This window comes from Choloepus didactylus, chromosome X, assembly GCF_015220235.1.
Source record: "Choloepus didactylus isolate mChoDid1 chromosome X, mChoDid1.pri, whole genome shotgun sequence".
In the NCBI taxonomy this organism is placed as follows: Eukaryota; Metazoa; Chordata; class Mammalia; order Pilosa; family Megalonychidae; genus Choloepus; species Choloepus didactylus.
The window spans coordinates 150,243,659-150,265,827 of record NC_051334.1 but is presented as its reverse complement, the minus strand read 5'-3'; the positions used below and the strand labels follow the sequence as shown (position 1 = coordinate 150,265,827).

At 37.6% G+C, this 22,169-nt stretch overlaps 1 pseudogene; it reads left to right on the top strand.

Annotated features, from left to right (window-relative positions):
• Nucleotides 1-11,282: 11,282 nt before the first annotated feature.
• LOC119522393 lies at nucleotides 11,283-18,519 on the top strand (annotated as a pseudogene).
• Nucleotides 18,520-22,169: the final 3,650 nt, after the last annotated feature.

The window sequence follows — 22,169 nt, the reverse complement described above, 5'->3', positions numbered from 1 at the left end:
AGGACCAGGGGGTGCACGGCCTGGAAGAGGGACCCACTCGCAAGTCTCAGGGGCCATGCCAATACCAAGGACTTGTGGGTCAGTGGCAGAGACAAACTGTGGCAGGACTGAACTGAAGGATTAGACTATTGCAGCAGCTTTAAAACTCCAGAATACCAGGGAGATTTGATTGTTAGAGCCACTCCCCCTCCCTGACGGCCCAGAAACATGCCCCATATACAGGGTGGGCAACACCAACTACACACGCAAGCTTGGTACACCTATTGGACCCCACAAGACTCACTCTCCCACTCACCACAAAGGCAAGCAGGGGAGAACTGGCTTGTGGAGAATAGATGGCTCGTGGACGCCACCTGCTGGTTAGAGAAAGTGTACTCAACGAAGCTGTAGATCTGATAAATTAGAGATAACAACTTCAATTGGTCTACAAATCCTAAAGAAACCTATCAAGTTAAGCAAATGCCAAGAGGCCAAAAACAACAGAAAATTATAAAGCATATGAAAAAAACAGATGATATGGATAACCAAGCCCAAGCACCCAAATCAAAAGATCAGAAGAGACACAGTACCTAGAGCAACTAATCAAAGAACTAAAGATGAACAATGAGACCATAGTACGGGATACAAAGGATATCAGAAGACCCTAGAAGAGCATAAAGAAGACATTGCAAGACTAACAAAAAAAAATAGATGATCATGTGGAAATTAAAGAAACTGTTGACCAAATTAAAAAGAATGTGGATACTCATAGTACAAGACTAGCGGAAGTTGAACAACAAATCAGTGACCTGGAAGATGACAGAATGGAAAATGAAAGAACAAAAGAAAGAAAAAAAGAATAAAAAAATTGAAAAGGACCTCAGGGATATGATAGATAATATGAAACGTCTGAATATAAGACTCATTGGTGTTCCAGAAGGGGAAGAAAAGGTTAAAGGCCTAGGAAGAGTATTCAAAGAAATTGTTGAGGAAAACTTCCCAAATCTTCTAAACACCATAAATACACAAATCATAAATGCCCAGTGAACTCCAAATAGAATAAATCCAAATAAACCCACTCCGAGATATATTCTGATCACACTGTAAAACATGGAAGAGAAGGAGCAAGTTCTGAAAGCAGCAAGAGAAAGCAATTCACCACATACAAAGGAAACAACAACATAAGACTAAGTAGTGACTACTCAGCGGCCACCATGGAGGCGAGAAGGCACTGGCATGATATATTTAAAATTCTGAGTGAGAAAAATTTCCAACCAAGAATACTTTATCCAGCAAAGCTCTCCTTCAAATTTGAGGGAGAGCTTAAATTTTTCACAGACAAACAAATGCTGAGAAAATTTGCTAACAAGAGACCTGCCCTACTGGAGATACTAAAGGGAGCCCTACAGACAGAGAAACAAAGACAGGACAGAGAGACTTGGAGAAAGGTTCAGTACTAAAGAGATTCGGTATGGGTACAATAAAGGATATTAATAGAGAGAGGGAAAAATATGGCAAACATAATCCAAAGGATAAGATGGCCGATTCAAGAAATGCCTTCACGGTTTTAACGTTGAATGTAAATGGATTAAACTCCCCAATTAAAAGATATAGATTCGCAGAATGGATCAAAAAAAATGAACCATCAATATGTTGCATACAAAAGACTCATCTTAGACACAGGGACACAAAGAAACTGAAAGTGAAAGGATGGAAAAAAATATCTCATGCAAGCTACAGCCAAAAGAAAGCAGGTGTAGCAATATTAATCTCAGATAAAATAGACTTCAAATGCAGGGATGTTCTGAGAGACAAAGAAGGCCACTACATACTAATAAAAGGGGCAATTCAGCAAGAAGAAATAACAATCGTAAATGTCTATGCACCCAATCAAGGTGCCACAAAACACATGAGAGAAACACTGGCAAAACTGAAGGAAGCAATTGATGTTTCCACAATAATTGTGGGTGACTTCAACACATCACTCTCTCCTATAGATAGATCAACCAGACAGAAGACCAATAAGGAAATTGAAAACCTAAACAATCTGATAAATGAATTGGATTTAACAGAGATCTATAGGACATTACATCCCAAATCACCAGGATACACATACTTTTCTAGTGCTCACGGGACTTTCTCCAGAATAGATCATATGCTGGGACATAAAACAAGGCTCAATAAATTTAAAAAGATTTATGTTATTCAACGCACATTCTCTGACCACAATGGAATACAATTAGAAGTCAATAACCATCAGAGACTTAGAAAATTCACAGATACCTGGAGGTTCAACAACACACTCCTAAACAATCAGTGGGTTAAAGAAGAAATAGCAAGAGAAATTGCTAAATATATAGAGATGAATGAAAATGAGAACACAACATACCAAAACCTATGGGATGCAGCAAAAGCAGTGCTGAGGGGGAAATTTATAGCACTAAATGCATATATTAAAAAGGAAAGAAAGAGCCAAAATCAAAGAACTAATGGATCAACTGAAGAAGCTAGAAAATGAACAGCAAACCAATCCTAAACCAAGTAGAAGAAAAGAAATAACAAGGATTAAAGCAGAAATAAATGACATAGAGAACAAAAAAGCAATAGAGAGGATAAATATCACCAAAAGTTGGTTCTTTGAGAAGATCAACAAGATTGACAGGCCCCTAGCTAGACTGACAAAATCAAAAAGACAGAAGACCCATATAAACAAAATAATGAATGAGAAAGGTGACATAACTGCAGATCCTGAAGAAATTAAGAAAATTATAAGAGGATATTATGAACAACTGTATGGCAACAAACTGGATAATGTAGAGGAAATGGACAATTTCCTGGAAACATATGAACAACCTAGACTGACCAGAGAAGAAATAGAAGACCTCAACCAACCCATCACAAGCAAAGAGATCCAATCAGTCATCAAAAATCTTCCCACGAGTAAATGCCCAGGGCCAGATGGCTTCACAGGGGAATTCTACCAAACTTTCCAGAAAGAACTGACACCAATCTTACTTAAACTCTTTCAAAACATTGAAGAAAATGGAACACTACCTAACTTATTTTATGAAGCTAACATCAATCTGATACCAAAACCAGGCAAAGATGCTACAAAAAAGGAAAACTACCGGCCAATCTCCCTAATGAATATAGATGCAAAAATCCTCAACAAAATAGTTGCAAATCGAATCCAAAGACACATTAAAAAAATCATACACCATGACCAAGTGGGGTTCATTCCAGGCATGCAAGGATGGTTCAACATAAGAAAAACAATCAATGTATTACAACACATTAACAAGTCGAAAGGGAAAAATCAATTGATCATCTCAATAGATGCTGAAAAAGCATTTGACAAAATCCAACATCCCTTTTTGATAAAAACACTTCAAAAGGTAGGAATTGAAGGAAACTTCCTCAATGTGATAAAGAGCATATATGAAAAACCCACAGCCAGCATAGTACTCAATGGTGAGAGACTGAAAGCCTTCCCTCTAAGATCAGGAACAAGACAAGGATGCCCGCTGTCACCACTGTTATTCAACATTGTGCTGGAAGTGCTAGCCAGGGCAATCCGGCAAGACAAAGAAATAAAAGGCATCCAAATTGGAAAAGAAGTAAAACTGTCATTGTTTGCAGATGATATGATCTTATATCTAGAAAACCCTGAGAAATCGACGATACAGCTACTAGAGCTAATAAACAAATTTAGCAAAGTAGCGGGATACAAGATTAATGCACATAAGTCAGTAATGTTTCTATATGCTAGAAATGAACAAACTGAAGAGACACTCAAGAAAAAGATACCATTTTCAATAGCAACTAAAAAAATCAAGTACCTAGGAATAAACTTAACCAAAGATGTAAAAGACCTATACAAAGAAAACTACATAACTCAACTAAAAGAAATAGAAGGGGACCTTAAAAGATGGAAAAATATTCCATGTTCATGGATAGGAAGGCTAAATGTCATTAAGATGTCAATTCTACCCAAACTCATCTACAGATTCAATGCAATCCCAATCAAAATTCCAACAACCTACTTTGCAGACTTGGAAAAGCTAGTTATCAAATTTATTTGGAAAGGGAAGATGCCTCGAATTGCTAAAGACACTCTAAAAAAGAAAAACGAAGTGGGAGGACTTACACTCCCTGACTTTGAAGCTTATTATAAAGCCACAGTTGCCAAAACAGCATGGTACTGGCACAAAGATAGACATATAGATCAATGGAATCGAATTGAGAATTCAGAGATAGACCCTCAGATCTATGGCCGACTGATCTTTGATAAGGCCCCCAAAGTCACCGAACTGAGCCATAATGGTCTTTTCAACAAATGGGGCTGGGAGAGTTGGATATCCATATCCAAAAGAATGAAAGAGGACCCCTACCTCACCCCCTACACAAAAATTAACTCAAAATGGACCAAAGATCTCAATATAAAAGAAAATACCATAAAACTCCTAGAAGATAATGTAGGAAAACATCTTCAAGACCTTGTATTAGGAGGCCACTTCTTAGACTTTACACCCAAAGCACAAGCAACAAAAGAGAAAATAGATAAATGGGAACTCCTCAAGCGTAGAAGTTTCTGCACCTCAAAGGAATTTCTCAAAAAGGTAAAGAGGCAGCCAACTCAATGGGAAAAAATTTTTGGAAACCATGTATCTGACAAAAGACTGATATCTTGCATATACAAAGAAATCCTACAACTCAATGACAATAGTACACACAGCCCAATTATAAAATGGGCAAAAGATATGAAAAGACAGTTCTCTGAAGAGGAAATACAAATGGCCAAGAAACACATGAAAAAATGTTCAGCTTCACTAGCTATTAGAGAGATGCAAATTAAGACCACAATGAGATACCATCTAACACCGGTTAGAATGGCTGCCATTAAACAAACAGGAAACTACTAATGCTGGAGGGGATGTGGAGAAATTGGAACTCTTATTCATTGTTGGTGGGACTGTATAATGGTTCAGCCACTCTGGAAGTCAGTCTGGCAGTTCCTTAGAAAACTAGATATAGAGCTACCATTCGATCCGGCGATTGCACTTCTCGGTATATACCCGGAAGATCGGAAAGCAGTGACACGAACAGATATCTGCACGCCAATGTTCATAGCAGCATTATTAACAATTGCCAAGAGATGGAAACAACCCAAATGTCCTTCAACAGATGAGTGGATAAATAAAATGTGGTATATACACACGATGGAATACTACGCGGCAGTAAGAAGGAACGATCTGGTGAAACATATGACAACATGGATGAACCTTGAAGACATAATGCTGAGCGAAATAAGCCAGGCACAAAAAGAGAAATATTATATGCTACCACTAATGTGAACTTTGAAAAATGTAAAACAAATGGTTTATAATGTAGAATGTAGGGGAATTAGCAGTAGAGAGCAATTAAGGAAGGGGGAACAATAATCCAAGAAGAACAGATAAGCTATTTAACGTTCTGGGGATGCCCAGAAATGACTATGGTCTGTTAATTTCTGATGGATGTAGTAGGAACAAGTTCACTGAAATGTTGCTATATTATGTAACTTTCTTGGGGTAAAGTAGGAACATGTTGGAAGTTAAGCAGTTATCTTAGGTTAGTTGTCTTTTTCTTACTCCCTTGCTATGGTCTCTTTGAAATGTTCTTTTATTGTATGTTTGTTTTCTTTTTAACTTTTTTTTTCATACAGTTGATTTAAAAAAGAAGGGAAAGTTAAAAAAAAAAAAAGAAAGAAAAAAGACAAACAAGGAAAAAAAAAAAAGATGTAGTGCCCCCTTGAGGAGCCTGTGGAGAATGCAGGGGTATTGGCCTACCCCACCTCCATGGTTGCTAACATGACCACAGACATAGGGGACTGGTGGTTTGATGGGTTGAGCCCTCTACCATAAGTTTTACCCTTGGGAAGACGGTTGCTGCAAAGGAGAGGCTAGGCCTCCCTGTATTTGTGCCTAAGAGTCTCCTCCTGAATGCCTCTTTGTTGCTCGGATGTGGCCCTCTCTCTCTGGCTAAGCCAACTTGAAAGGTGGGATCGCTGCCCTCCCCCCTACGTGGAATCAGACACCCAGGGAAGTGAATCTCCCTGGCAACGTGGAATATGACTCCCAGGGAGGAATGTAGACCCGGCATCGTGGGATTGAGAACATCTTCTTGACCAAGAGGGGGATGTGAAAGGAGGTGAAGTGAGCTTCAGTGGCAGAGAGATTCCAAAACGAGCCGAGAGGTCACTCTGGTGGGCACTCTTATGCACACTTTAGACAACCTTTTTTAGGTTCTAAAGAATTGGGGTAGCTGGTGGTGGATACCTGAAACTATTAAACTACAACCCAGAACCCATGAATCTCGAAGACAGTTGTATAAAAATGTAGCTTATGAGGGGTGACAGTGGGATTGGGAATGCCATAGGGACCAAACTCCACTTTGTCTAGTTTGTGGATGGATGTGTAGAAAAGTAGGGGAAGGAAACAAACAGACAAAGGTACCCAGTGTTCTTTTTTACTTCAATTGCTCTTTTTCACTCTAGTTATTGTTCTTGTTATTTTTGTGTGTGTGCTAATGAAGGTGTCAGGGATTGATTTAGGTGATGAATGTACAACTATGTAATGGTACTGTAAACAATCGAAAGTACAATTTGTTTTGTATGACTGTGTGGTATGTGAATATATCTCAATAAAATGATGATTAAAAAAAAAAAAAAAAAACCATTCCAGCATGTTTGGTATTTGCAAACTCATCAGCACCCCACTTTACTGGTACCAAAGTCTGTTCCAGTTTGCTAGATCTGCCTTCATGCAAAATACCAGAAATAGATTGGCTTTTATAAAGGAGATTTATTAGGTTGCAAATTTAAAGTTCTAAGGTCATAACTGTGTCCAAATAAGGCATCAACAAAAGGTTACCTTCAGTGAAGAATGTCTGATGGTGTCCAGAATACCTCTGTTACCTGTGACAGAATATGTCTGGCATCTGCTAATCCTTTCTTCCAGGGTTGGTTCAAAATGGTTTTCTCCAAAATGTCTCTGGGTTTCTCTCTCTCTTAGTGTCTCTCTCTCGGCTCCTGTGCAAAGTTGCTTTTTCTCCCAGGGTGTTCCTCTGTAAGCATCTTTGTGTCCTCTCTTAGCTTCTCTGGGGCAAACCCTGGGCTTCATTTCTTAGCTTATCATCTCCAAACATCTGTCTGCATTTCCAAGTGTCTCCAAGTGTCTGGATCTGTGTGGTCTCTCAGCTCTCTTAAGGACTCCAGTGATCTAATTCAGAACCACCCTGAATGGGCAGGGTCATATCTCAATGTCTACTTTCAGCTGGTATCTATATCTTGCAGATCCATCTGCAAACCAGGTCCAAGTTTTCTCTTCCTCAGTCAACTGATTGTAAGGAACTCCCCAAGAGGCCATAGATGTGGGCTGGGAAATAGAAGATAATATGACAGGAGTGGGGGCCATAGGCCTTTGGGTCACTTTCTCATGTAACTTACTTGTGGCTTCAGGACCCGTTCAAGCCCTGTAATGGTTAGTTTCATGTGTCAGCTTGGCCAGGTGGTGGTGTCCAGGTGTCTGGTCAAACAAGCACTGGCTTAATCATTACTACAAGGACATTTGTGGCTAGTTAATAAACCAGAAGGCTGGTTTATTAAATCATCAATCGGCTGCAGCTTTGACTGATTACATCATTGAAAGGTGTGTCTTCCACAATGAGAGAATTCAATCAGCTGTATTTAATCCAATCAGTTGAAGAGTTTTAAGCAAGAAAGATAGAGGACCTTCACTTCTTATTTGGCTATCTATTGAAGCATTTCCTGAGGAGTTCATCAAACACCTTCATCAGAGTTGCCAGTTGGCTGCCTGCCCCACAGAATTTGGACTTGTGCATACCCACAGTTGCATGACACACTTTTATAAAATCTTATATTTATAGATATCTCTTGTCAATTCTGTTTCCCTAGAGAACCCTAACTAATACAAGCCTTATCTGATATATACCACTTACATTTTATGATGGAGTGCTGCTGTACATGTCCAGCTTTATGGCTTAGTAAGTCAGATAACACCCAGTTTATGATGGGCAATTCAGGTCTCATGGTAACTTGGTGGCCCATGTTTAAGGGTTTGGTCTCTAGGGCCCAGTAGCAGGCCAAAACTGTTCCTCAAAAAGAGAGTAGTTATCTGCAGAGGATATCAATGTTGTGCTTCAAAATTCCAAGGTTATTCCCTATTACTCCACTATTGGGGTCTGCCAAAAGCTCCAGACAGCATCTTTATTTGCCACTGACACTTGCAGCACCATTCAATCTCCTGGATCATATGGTCCAAGTGGCAGAACAGCTTGCACAGCAGCCTGGACCTATTTTAGAGCCTCTTCTTGTTCTGGTCACCACACAAAACTGGCAGCTTTTTGGGTAACTGAGTAAATGGGTCAGCATAGTACAACAAATGAAGAACCCAAATCTAAACAGTCCAACAAGGCATCATGCTTCTTTTTTTTGGTTATAAGAGGGGCCAGAAGCAACAGTTTAGGAGGAATATCTCAATATTGCCCCACACCACTGAACACCTAGAAATTTCACCAAGATGGAAGGTCCCTGAATTTTTGTTGCATTTCTCTCACACCCTCTGACATGCAAATGCCTTACCAATAAATCTAGTGTAGTTGCTACATCTTGCTCAGTAGAACCAATCAACATATAGTCAATATAATGGACCAGTGTGGTATCTTGTGGAAGGGAGAGAAAATCAAAACCCCAGAAAACTACATTATGACATAGGGCTTAAGAATTGATATATCCCTGAGTTATGACAGTGAAGGTCTATTGCTGGCCTTGCCAGCTGAAAGTGAACAGATTTTGGTGTTCTTTACTAATAGAAATTGAGAATAAAGAACTTGTCAGATCAATAGCTGCATACCAGGTGACCAAGTGTGGTGTTTTGAAGCTGTTATGTACTCCATAAAAAGCCATGCTCTTTTAATCCATTCCTGAGGATACAGATCTGTTATAGGTTGGATCTTTGGTTTAGGTTATTTCAACTGAGATGTGACCCACTCCATTCAAGGTGGGTGTGCTGGTTTGGATGTATTATGTCCCCCAAAATGACATGTTCTTTAGTGCAATCTTTTGAAGGCAGACATATTCATGTTGATTAGGTTGGAATCCTTTGATTGTTTCCTTGAAGATGTGACTCAATCAACTGTGAGTGAAAAGTTTCATGGGATTATTTCCATGGAGATGTGGATCCTGCCCACTCAGGGTGGGTTTTGATTTAATTACTATAGTCCTATAAAATTGCTTATATATAGAAGGACCTCCGAGCAGCTGAGAGTGACATCTTGGAGAGCAGCTAAGGCAGACATTTTGGAGACAGCTGTTGAAAGCAGACTTTTGCTAACACTTTGGCGATGCTAGCCCAGTGTTTGCTCTGGAGAAGCTAAGAGAGGACAAAACATCCCAAGAGCAACATTTTGAAGAATGCACAGAAGCTGAGAGAGGAGCTGGAACACAAGCTGGGATCATCAGATGCCAGCCACATGCCTTCCCAGCTAACAGGTTTTCTGGACACTGTCGGCCTTCCTTTGGTGAAGGTATATTTGTGTTGATGCCTTAATTTGGACACATGTAGACTGTAAATTTGTAACCAAATAGCCCCCCCCCCTTTATAAAGGCCAGTCCATTTCTGGTATTTTGCATAATGGCAGCATTAGCAAACTAGAACAGTAGGTCTTAAACCTTTTATGGGAGTCCTTTATACGAGGAAAAAACACATACAGAAAAAAAGCCAGAGAAGCTGAGAAATTAAATTAAGAGATGCTCATAGAGAAAAGCCCTAGAGAAGCTGAGAGGACCCACCAAAACTCAGGATGCCACTGAAGCCAGAACCTGAAAGAAATGTAACCTGAGAGCAAGGGACCAGCCTTGTGCCTTCCCATGTGACTGAGGTGTCCCAAATGTCAGCAGCCTGTCTTCAGAATCCAGATATCATCTTGAGTTGATGCCTTGAGTTGGAGATTTTCATGGCCTAAGAACCATAAATTGCAAGTTAATAAATCCCCATTGTGAAAAGCCAACTGATTTCTGGTATATTGTGTTCTGGCAGCTTTAGCAAACTGAAACAGATGGGATGTGTTTGTTTGCTCAAGCAATGATACCACAGCTGGAACAGCAGCTGCAATTGGAGTCACCACTTGGTTAAGTTTGTGATAATCCACTGTCATCCTCCAAGATCCATACGTTTTGTTTTCCACAGGCCAAATAGGGTTGAATGGGGATATGATTGGAATCACTACCCCTGCACCATTCAAGTTCTTCATGGTGGCACTGATCTCTGCAAACCTTCCAGAAATATGGTATTGCTTTTGATTTACAATTTTTCTCAGTAGTGGCAGCTCTAGTGGCTTCTACTTGGACTTTTCTATCCCAGTACCCTCAATCCACAACTCAGGGAACCATTGTGGGGATTCTGTCAGTTTCTGAGTATGTCTATTCCAATTCTTCATTCCAGAACTGGAGAAATAATCACAGATTGGGTCTGAGGACCCACTGGACTCACTGTGAGACAGACCTGAGCTAAAACTCCATTGATCACTGAATCTCCATAAGCCACTACTTTTAGTGGTATATCACAGTGATGTTTTGAGTCTCTTGGAATTAATGTTGATTCTGAGCTGGTGTCTAATAATTCCCAAAGTGTATTATCATTTCCTTTTCCTCAATACACAGTCACCCTGGTAAAAGGCCATGATAGGTCTCTTTGGGTAAGGCAGGGAGGAATATTAGCACAAACTTTTGGCAGTGTAGCATGTTCTTTCCTGAAAGGGAACCAGCCTTCCTTACATTCAAGGATCTCTGGGTCTGTAAACTTACTCATGTCTGGGAATTAATCAAAGGGCCATGATTCTGTTTTTGTAATTCAAGTTTGACTTTTATACACTTGACCTAGAACTCTTCTGATTATACAGACCAAGAAAGAATTTAGAGTACCGCTCTTCTATTTTACTTCTATTTTGCCAGATACTCCATGATCTACTAGCCAATGTCCTAGTCTCTGTGAGTCAGACTATTTTGATTACTGATTTGAGTCTGCCATCCATTATGGTAGCCAAACTCACCTTGTCTTTTTTTTTTAATTAAGTGTTGCAACTTTGCTTCTGCCAACCCAGAATTCAATCATCTCCATGATGTTTAAGGATCTCAGTTCAGTGACAGCAGTTCCCACAGTAATATCTCACTTTCAGAGAAGAGCAACCACAGAAATCTTCAGGGATAATGGGGTTAGTCTTAGAAATTTATTCCCCCAGATACGATGAAAGGTGTGTCCTTTAAACATTCCTGGGACCAGTGAACAGGTCTTACATGATAAATACACTCTAACATTGTAATCTCTCTAAGCCTTTGGATCCCCTCATCTACATTATATCAGGGCAGTTCTGGCATTTCTACTTTAGGAAATGTAAGCCACCTTTTGGTCCATACTTCAGCCAACCATCATAACAAACTACTAGAGCACTTTCTAACCCCTTGAAATTTCAGCATTGAATTCAGAATCTCTGCTTAGTGGACCCATATCAATAAATCCAGCATGATCAAACTTTATGTTCCTTCCACCATTATCCCACACACTTAATATATATTCCCACACACATTCCCTTGATTTCTGTCTATATAAACTGGAAAACCCATGCAGTTCTTTTGGAATGTAACACACACACTTATGGGGATGTAACACACACACTTGATACTTCACCTTTTGGGGTCTGTTGGGACTTCAGTCTAGTTATAGGTCTGGAAGTAGGGAGAGGTGCTGGGGGTGGGTCATGACAATGAGAATTGTCTGGCAAGCCATCTATCTCAGGGCATTCTGTTGCAGTTTCATCTGGTGAAAGAGGATTAATCTCTTCAAAGGGAAATGTGAGGGCTCTTTCCTCAGGGGAGGTGAATACAGGTTTATTGGGCATGCAAGGTTAATCTGTTCAGATGAAAATTTGATGTCATATTCCTCAGGGTAGGCTGGAGGTCAGGTGGCTAGTTCCTCAAATCAGAACATTAAAGGTTTATCTGGAAAAGACTCAGCAGCAGAATCTAGGGTTACAATGCCCCCACCATTATTATTATCAAACCCTATGTCCCCATTAGAATTCTCAGGATCTCATTCCTTTCTGATCAATGTCCTCACTTTAACAGCAGACACCCTGCAAGGTTGGGAATTCAGTTTATGTTCTAATTTAGCTTCATGTACAATGAGAACCTGGGTCAGTCTAGTTATCAGAAATCTCAGTCTGTGGCTACACAAAATAAGATTTTCTTTCAAAGTATGCAAAGAAGCTTTCACACCCTTCATAAGGCACTTAGGTTGGGAATTTGAAGTCTTGAGCTCATCCCTTTCTTTTACAACTGTATGCAACATATTTAAGAACAACCAGTCAACATCATTATACTTTTTAACTCCACAAAACTTTAAGCTGTCAAAAACACTCTCACCCAGAGTCTTGACTCTTGTAAGCATTTGAGTAGCCATATCCAGTGGTGATATTTTGCATCTCTATTGCCAATTCTTGCTGTGGACTATCATTGCCATGTTGATTATTGCAAATGCCTTTGAATTTAATCAAGTTAGAGAATCAATTCCAGAAACTCCAGAACTAAATCAGCAATCCCATTCTTAATATTCTGTTTCTAGTAAACTGCTCCCAGTACCAAAATCCATGTTAGTCAAAGTTCTGTAGGGAAGCAGAGCCAACGGGATATACATGTATATGTGTGTGTGTGTGTGTGTATATATATATACACATATATATAATGTAAAAATTATGAGATTTTTTCTAGAAATTGGCTCTCATGTCTGTGGGAATGGGCAGGTCCATATTCTGTAGGGCAGGTCAAAAGCTGGGAACTCTGATGAAGGTTTTGCATGAATGCCCCAGGAGAAGCTGGCTGGCTAAAGGAGAGACAGAAATTCTCCCTTCTGACTGCTGAAATATTAGCTTCTTCTTCTAAAGACTTCAACTGATTGGATAAGACTTCTCTCATTGTTGAAGTCAATCTCTTCAGTTGATTGTGGATGCAGTCAGCCATAGATGCAATCAACTTATTGATGATTTAAGTCCATGAAATATCCTCACAGTAACAGTCCAATAATTGCTTGACCAAACAACTGGACACTGTAACCTGACCAAGTTGACACATTAACTTAACCATCACACTGGTTATTCCCTAAAAGATCCCATTTGCAAGAATGCCCTCATTTGAAGAGTTCATCCAGTATGAAAAATGTTTCCGTAGAGGTCTTTGATAAAAATAATTACAAGCAATTGATTATAATATTGTGGTTGCTGAAAGAAGTGGGTAACATTTGGGACAAATAATAGGTTATCCAATAAACTTAAGAAGAAAAGCCTGGGGAGGAGCTGTCCATAGGAAGTTTGAAAAACTCTGAAATACTCCTGGCATTCTAAAAGACCATGTGCATGTATAGGGCTGTGTGCATACCAAGGACTGTGTCTATAATCAAGAAAGATCTAAGAAGATCCTTACCTCTCACCACTGGCTGACCTTGAGATTCTGTGCAAGCAGGAAGTTAAGGCTAAAGCAAAATTGCTAACTTCATTGCTAAATGTTTGAAGTGTGCCTTGACACACAGAGAGCCTACAAAAGACTGGGAAATTTATTGGTTTCAAGCATTTCGGGGGCTCTCAGTTCAATTATTAGCTGACCAATAAGCTAACCAAGTATAGACGTTAGGGGTCACATATGACAAAGTAAATAGACTTTATAAAATTAGTTCAGAACAGGCACTAAAGAAGCAAACAACAAAATCAACTTACAGTAACAAAAATAAACCAGGAAAGAGGAAAGAATATGATTTTCAGAGTTGCTAATTATATTAATTAAGATTTCCTCTTTTAACCAGAAATTGCAAAATATGTAAATAAATAAAAGTACATTCCATTCATGAGAAAAAGAGTATCAATGGAAACTGTCACTGAGGAAGTCCAGGCATTGGGTTTTCTAAACAAATAATTTAATAAGCTATTTTAAATGTGTTCAAATAATCAAGAAAGAACTAAAAGAAAGTATGAGGAAAACATCCCACAAAAGAGAGAATTTGAATAAAGAGATAAATATTGTTAAAAGGAACCAAATAGAAATTCTGTATTTGTAAAGTACAATAAATGAAATAAACGTTCTCTAGATAGGCTCAACAACAGATTTCAGCAGGCAGAATAAAGAATCAGTGAACCTGACTATAAGTCAGTTGAAATTAATCAGTCTGAAGAACAGAAAGGAGAGTGAAGAAGAGTATAGTCTAAGAGACCTGTGGGACACCATCAAGAGTACCTAGATATGTATGAGGGGAATCCAATAAATAGAGGAAAGAGAGAAAGAGTCAGAACATACATTTGGATAAACATTAATCTAAAATCCAGTAAGCTCAGAAAATTCCAAGTACGAGAAAGTCAAAGAGATCCACACATAGGTGCATCAAAATAAAACTGTTGAAAGACAAAGGCAAAGAGAAAACCTTGAAAGGAGCCAGAGAGAAGCAATTTATCACAGGCAAGGGATTCTCAAAAAGATTAACAGTCAATTTCTCATCAGAAAACATGGAAGCCAGAAGGCAGTGGGTTGACATATTCAAAGTGCTGAAAGAAAAATCTTCCAACCAATAATTCTATATTCAGCAAAATTATTCTTCAAAAATGAAGGTAAAATGAAGACATTTCTATATAAGCCAAAACTTAGAATTCATTGCTAACAAATCTGCCCTGCAAGAAATGCTAAAGGGAGTCCTTCAGACTGAACTGAAAGAATACTACACAGTAACTTGAATCCACATGAAGAAATACAAAGTTTTTTAAAGTTAATGATATGGGTAATATAAAAGGCATTATAAATTTATTTTTGTTTGTTAACACTTTTGTCTCTTATCTAATTTAAAATACAACTGCATAAAGAAAGATTTATAAATCTGTGCTTATGGGTATACAGTGTTTAAATTTGTGTGGAAATAAAAGCAAAAAGGAGGGGACAGGAAACAACATTTTTGTATATTATTTTTGAATACTATTTTGTATACTATTGACAATAAGTTGTTTTAATCCAAAACAGATTGTTCTAAGTTAACATATTAATTGCAATCTATATGGTGAATGCTAATAAAATAGCAAAAACTATAGTGAAAAAAAGACAAGAAAATTAAAATGGTAGGCTATTTAACATAAAATAAGGTATAAATGGAAGAATAGAGGAACGAAAATGATATGACATATAGAAAAACTACCAAAATACTAGCCATAAATCCTAACAATCAGTAGTTTCATTATTTTAATTTGCCAAATGAAAGGCAAAGAGTGGCAGAATAGAAATAAAGTGTTCAGGTTTGCTAATGCTGCCATTTGCAAAACACCAGAAATAGATTGGCTTTTATAAAGGGGGTTTATTTGGTTACAAAGTTACAGTCTGAAGGCCATAAAGTGTCCAAGGTAAGCCATCAACAATTGGGTACCTTCACTGAAGGATGGCCACTGGTGTCTGGAAAACCTCTGTTACCTTGGAAGGCACATGGCCGTCATCTGCTTGCTCCCAAGTGATGTTTCAAAATGGCATTATCCAAAATGTTGCTCTTGGGGCATTTGTCCTCTCTGAGCTGCAGCTCCTCTTCAAAATGTCACTTTCAGTTGCTCTGAGGTCCTTCTGTCTGTGAATTCCTTTATACAACTCCAGTGATCCAATTAATACCCACCCTGAATGGTCAGGGTAACACTTCGATGGAAATTATCCAATCAAACGTTTCACTCACAGTTGACTGAATCACATCTCCATAGAAACACTCAATCAAAGAATTCCAATCTAATAAACACTAATATGTCTACCCCCACAAGATTGCATCAAACAACATGGCATTTTGGGGAACATAATACCTCCAAACTGGCACACAAAGCATGATACAATTTTATGCTTTCTATAAGACACAGCTACACTCAAAGACAAATAGGTTGAAGGTAACAGAATGGAAAAAGATATAACATGCAAAGAGCAACCAAAAGAAAGCTGGAGTGTCTATATTAATATCAGATAAAATAGGCACTAAGACAGAATTTGTTATTAGAGATTATGGTGGTTTGAAATTGCATGTACCCCAGAATAGCCTGTCCTTAAAAATAATCCATCCCTTTGGGTGTAAGTCTATAGTAAGTAGGACTTTTTGATTAGCTTACTTCAGTTAATGTGTGGCCCAGGGTTTGTTTTAATCCTTTCCCTGGAATATTTTATCAACTGGGTACAGAGAGAAAGAGGTGGGGGGGGAGGAGAGTTAGCCACAGAAGCAAGAAGCTGAAAGCAATGAAACCTGAAAGAGAAGGGAGAGACCAGCAGATGATGCCATGTGCCTTGCCATGTGACTGAGGAGTCCAGGATCACTGGCATCCAGTCTTCAGGAATAAACCATCATCTTGATGATGCACAGATTTGGACATTTTCATGGCTTCAAAACTGTAAGCTTGTAAGCTAACAAATTCCCATAGTTAAAGCCGACACATTTCATGGTATCTTCTTTGAGCAGTTTGGCAAACTAGAACAGAGATTAAGAAGGATATCTTATAATGATGTATCCATTAGGAAGATTTAAAAATTATGAAAACATATGAAAATAACAACAGAGCCTGAAAACACATGAAGCAAAAACTGACAGAATTGAGGGAGAAAGAGAAAATAATTGTTGGAGACTTCAATATCCCATTTTCAATACTGGATAGAACAAATAGAAAATAAAAAAGGAATAGAAAACTTGAACAACACTAAAGACCAATTATTCCTAATAAATATCAATAAAAGACTCTACTCAACAATAGCAGAATGCACAATATTTTCAAGTGCACAAGGAACACTCTCCATGTTACACCATATGTTAGGCCATAACAAGTCTCAAGCAAATTTAAAATATTAAAATTCTGCAGCATATTTTTCAACTATAGTAGAAGACAGGTTATAAACCTGCCTATAAATATGAAGAGAAATTGGTGACACTAAGAGAGCATGGCTACTCTAGCAAAATATTACATGCCCAGCTTTTTCACAGATAAAATATTCTTACAGGAATCATAGACTATAATTATGTCTCCTCAAGAAATGCCTAACCATTGCTATGACAGTAAGTCAGTCTTTCCCAAAATATGTTCATCATAACACTAGTTTCTTGAGACATTAAAAGGGATGTGAAAAAATGGTTCCATATCCAAATATATTTAAAATCACACATAGTTAAACAGATTCCTTAAGTGCAAGGTTTCTTACATCTTTTAGAACATTAATGGATGTTATGAAGTTCTAATAAGAAGACATACTATGCAAAATTTCCCAAACTTATTTGAACATAGAACTGTTTTTTCAAAGATTATTTCATAGAACTAATATTCTACATGGAACACTTTTATGGAACACCAAATTAAAACTTTATAATGTAGAACAACAACAGCAACAACAGCAAAAACCTGTTATCCCTTTTGTGATTCATAATTCATTGGATGGAAAATGAATTTTGACAGTATTCTCAGAGCTTGAGAGAGAATTCTCTTGATAACCTTCTTTTGTAAATAAGATGAGAGTTTTGTTTAATTTATGAGAGCTCATACTGGCACACACTATTTATCAGAAAGTATATCAGAATAAAGAAGTAGAGATTGGAATGGTCAGAAGAAAAGTAGTCACATAGGGTTTTGAGTCTGATAGAATTACTAGCTACTTACTAGCTTTATGACATTGGGCAAGTTACTTAATGTAGCTAAATCTCACTTATCTCCTGTATAAAATGGAGGGTGATAATAATACCTAGCTCATATGATGGTTGAGAAAAGTAGAAGAGATAAACCCCTCATTATGCCAAACATCTATTATGGCATCTGACACAAAGTAATCATTCAAGTATTGCTCATATATGATTCCTTGACTAGCATAAGTAACATGTTACACCAAGTCCAATAAATGCTTGCATTAACATCTCATCAGTGTCATTGCTCATTTTTCAAAATATTCACTAGATTTTTTCAGTTATTTTGTGTAAAGTTTGTTCTTAATGATTACATCCATTATTAAACATGCAACATCTACTGTAAAAGTGAATGTTTTGCACACCCTTTCAGGAGAAGAAGAGCAAGGAAGCCAGTGTTGCTAGAGTAGAATGAGGAGATCATGAATGAGGAGATCATGAGGCAGATAAAAATCAACAAGAAATCCCATCATACATTAGTGATGAACCACCAGAAGGTTCAGTGAAAGATCACCCACAGCAGCAACCAGCTCTCCCATGTGACTGGGGGGTATCTTCAGTGTTACAAAGGGAGCTGTTGGTGCCACCATTGGTGTGGTTTGGATTGGTGGAAAGAGTCTGGAGGTGACCAAAACAGCTGTTACATCTGTGCCTTCCATGGGAATAGGGCTGGTGAAAGGGGGAGTGTCTGCTATGGCTTGAGGTGTTACAGCTGTTGGGTCTGCTGTTGCAAACAAAGTGCCCTTAAACAGGAAAGAAGGAGGAGAAATCTGACTAAAATATGGAGATACATTTGATCTCCACAACATGATGATGCCAGTGACATTGAATTGCTAAGTCATCTATTTTGGATGTTTATCTTCTAATCTGCTGTGTTGAAAGTATTGATGACTGGCTTTCATCTTAACAGAAGAGAACAATACTAGCACAGTGCATGAGGTTTTCTCATACTTAAATGCCAGCTTCTTATCTGGTAAAATGTTACACTTATTCAGTTGTAACTGATATGGTATGCTTGAGTATTTACTATAAGTCTGTTTCAGTTTGACTACAAATGCAAACATTGAATTTAGTGGATGATCTTTTTAGTTCCAGATGCATGATGTGCCAGGTAACTCATGTGCCCCTTAAGAAGGGAATCTTGAACTATACAAACTGTGCCTTTGAATGTGCCTGATAGTTTCAGGTGTCTTAGTTTTTTATAACCATAGCTGATTAGGCCAAGAGGCATTCTTTTTTTTTTTTTTTCTTAATTTAATCTGGTAAAAGTAGCAGGAGCTAGAAAGGTTTAAAAGAAAAGATAAATGGTTTTATGATACTGAGTGTTAATCTTTTGTTAGATATGCATTCTATTCATGTAATCATTGATGCCTTACAAAAGAAAACATCTTTTCTAATACCCTAAATATGGGCAATTCTTAGAATTACCTATGGATTCTTTTAAAGATTGTCTGAAATTAATTTTCACTCTAGGTGAGAATCTCAGGCATAGTTGGGGTAAAGACATTTTTGCTGTCAGCAGGTAGGATAGCACTTATTAACTGTTGTGGTCATAATCAAATTATACTCTTCAGTCAAATTGTACTCCTCAACCTGATTTCATGCTCCATTGTTAACACACCTCACAGTGCCTAAGGAACATGTCTTTATTCATCAGTTATGTTGGAAGAGTTTCATATTGAGGAGGAACAAATATTTAATAAATAATTTTAAGTTAAGAAGAATTACTGTACACATCTAAGATAAAGAAACAGATCCTTCACACCTATTTGATCTCAAGAATGGTTTAAATTATTTGCTGTATCCCTTTTCAAAAATATGATGCAAGCAACCACAAAATATGTGAGGATTGTTTTTAATTTAATTAAATGGGCTCAAAAGTTTTATAAGGGTTTTTAATATGTAAGTTATCTTACAGTTCTTAAAAGCAGCTGTAGACTTTGTACCATCTTTTCAAGTCAATTTCAGACAGGGAATTGAAGTTTCTCATTATGGATGATAAATGTGTCATCTCTTAACCCATCTCATCATGTCCCATTCATTCTCAGTATGGCTTAGCTGGAATTCTTTTTTTTTTTTTTTTTTTCTTTTTGTTTCATGTTCTATTTCACAAACATTTAATAACTGGCATATATTTATTTGGTATTCCTCTTCACTAAGGGTTAAAAATCAAGCCAGAAAAAGCTCAGGAATTTTATTCTGGAAATTTGCCTTCATTACAGAGATGGGTTTTTTGGTAGGGGAGGGAGAGAGGGGGGGTGATATTACACAGTAAATAAGTCAAAACAGTATCCCTGAGAACTTGAAATAAATCCCTCCAACACTTGAAGCTTAAATGCTTGTTTGTAAACCACTAAGGGATTTACATTAATAATTTGGATCAACAAATAGATAATATAACTTAATTGTGAAAAGCCTTTGTAAATATGAACAAGGGTTTTAAAGAACTCTGCAAAGGTTTTGAATCTTTCTACTGCATTCAAAACTGAAAAGTCATTAAGGAGTTTGTCCACTTCATCAGGAATGAGATGATCATTTGTTTCATATAGTGTGATTTAAGGTATTTGTAAGTTTATCTGGTCAAATGCCACCATTAGCAAAAATGATTAAAAAAAAAACCAAATAATAGATGAACACTAAATAATGGTATGGAGAACTTCTTTCCTGCTATTTGGATGAGATTGTTGCTTCACTGCTAGCTTATATTTCTAATTGATCTACAATCATAGGATCTGCTGTGCTCTGTACCTGAATTTCTAAGTGTAGACTTTAGTGTACTGATTGCTTGCATATTTATTTTCAACTTTGCTTGTCTTTAAAATTACCCAAGTAAAAATGGTTGTAATTAATTTCTGCTGCAGAAAAGCCACCTGTTATATTTTATCTCATCAAGTTTGTTTTAAATTCTAAACTATACCTTTGTTCAGGAGGGGCTTTTGCAATGATTGCAGGGTACTATACAAATGTAAGTTTAGCTATAGAGATTCCTGTTGAAATGAATTTGCCATTTGATGATATGTACAGCTGCACACTCGAGTCTTTTCTGGTTTATACATGTAGACTAGCAATCTGACCTGTTAAACAGGACTAATTCAGTTCAAGAAACTAAGGTTGTTGTATATACCTGGAGGCATCTGTTATTCAGCTTACTTTTTCAGTGGGTATTTGGCACAGTGATGATACACTTGTTCGACCCACGTGAATGACTGATCTAATAATGTTGACATTATGGATCCTGTACTTAGTGAAATGTCAGATGAAAATAACAGATGATTGAATAAATTTTTTATATTAAGGAAAAAAAATTAAATGTTTCAAGTGGAAGTTGTGTGCTGAGGCTATGCTATCATATTAGTAAGTATGCCAGAGGAATCCTTGTCTGTAAGGAGATAGGAAGTGGGAGAAGAAAATATCTTGCAAAAATACACAACCAAACACTAGAAAACTGAACCCAACAGCACTTAGAAAGAATTATATACCATGATCAAGTGGGGTTTATTCAAGTTATGCAACAGCAGTTCAACATAAGAAAATCAATTAATGTAATATACTACACTAGCAGAATGAAGGGAAGAAAATACATGATCATCTCAGTTGATGCAGAAAAGGCATTTGAAAAAATCCAGCACCACTCCTTTTTTCCCCTGATCTTTAAGTTTATTACAAAGTCACAATAAAAAAACAGGATGCTATCGGCACAAGGACAGATATATAACAATGGAATTGAATTGAGAATTCAGAAATCAGTTCTCACACTGATGTCCAATTGATTTTTTAAATTCAATTTTATTGATATATATTCACATACCATACAATCATCCACAGGGTACTAACAATTGTTCACAGCACCATTGTATAGTTGTGCATTCATCACCACAGTTTTTGAACATATTCCTTACTCCAAAAGTAAAAAAGAACACCCAAGGCATCCTATCCACCATCCCATCCTATTTTTTGTTTAGTTTTTGTCCCAATTTTTCTTCTTATCTGTCCATACACTGGATAAAGTGAGTGTGAGCCACAAGGATTTCACAATCACATAGTCACAGCATGTAAGCTCCATGGTTATGCAATCTTCAAGAATCAAGGCTACTGGGTGGCAGTTCATCAGTTTCAGGTATTTCCTTCTAGCCATTCCAATAAACTAAAAACTAAAAAGGGATATCTATTCAGAGCATAAGAATGCCCTCCAGAGAGAACTCGACCCTGTTTGAAATCTCTCAGCCACTGAAACTATTTTGTTTCATTTCATTTCCCCCTTTTGTTCAAAAATATTTTCTCCATCCCAAGATGCCAGGTCCAGGCTCATCCCTGGGAGTCATGTCCCATGTAGGGGCAAGACAGTGAGTTCACCTGCCAAGTGGGCTTAGAGAGAGAAAGAGGCCATATTTGAGAAACAAAGAGGTTCTCTGGGGAACACTCTTAAGC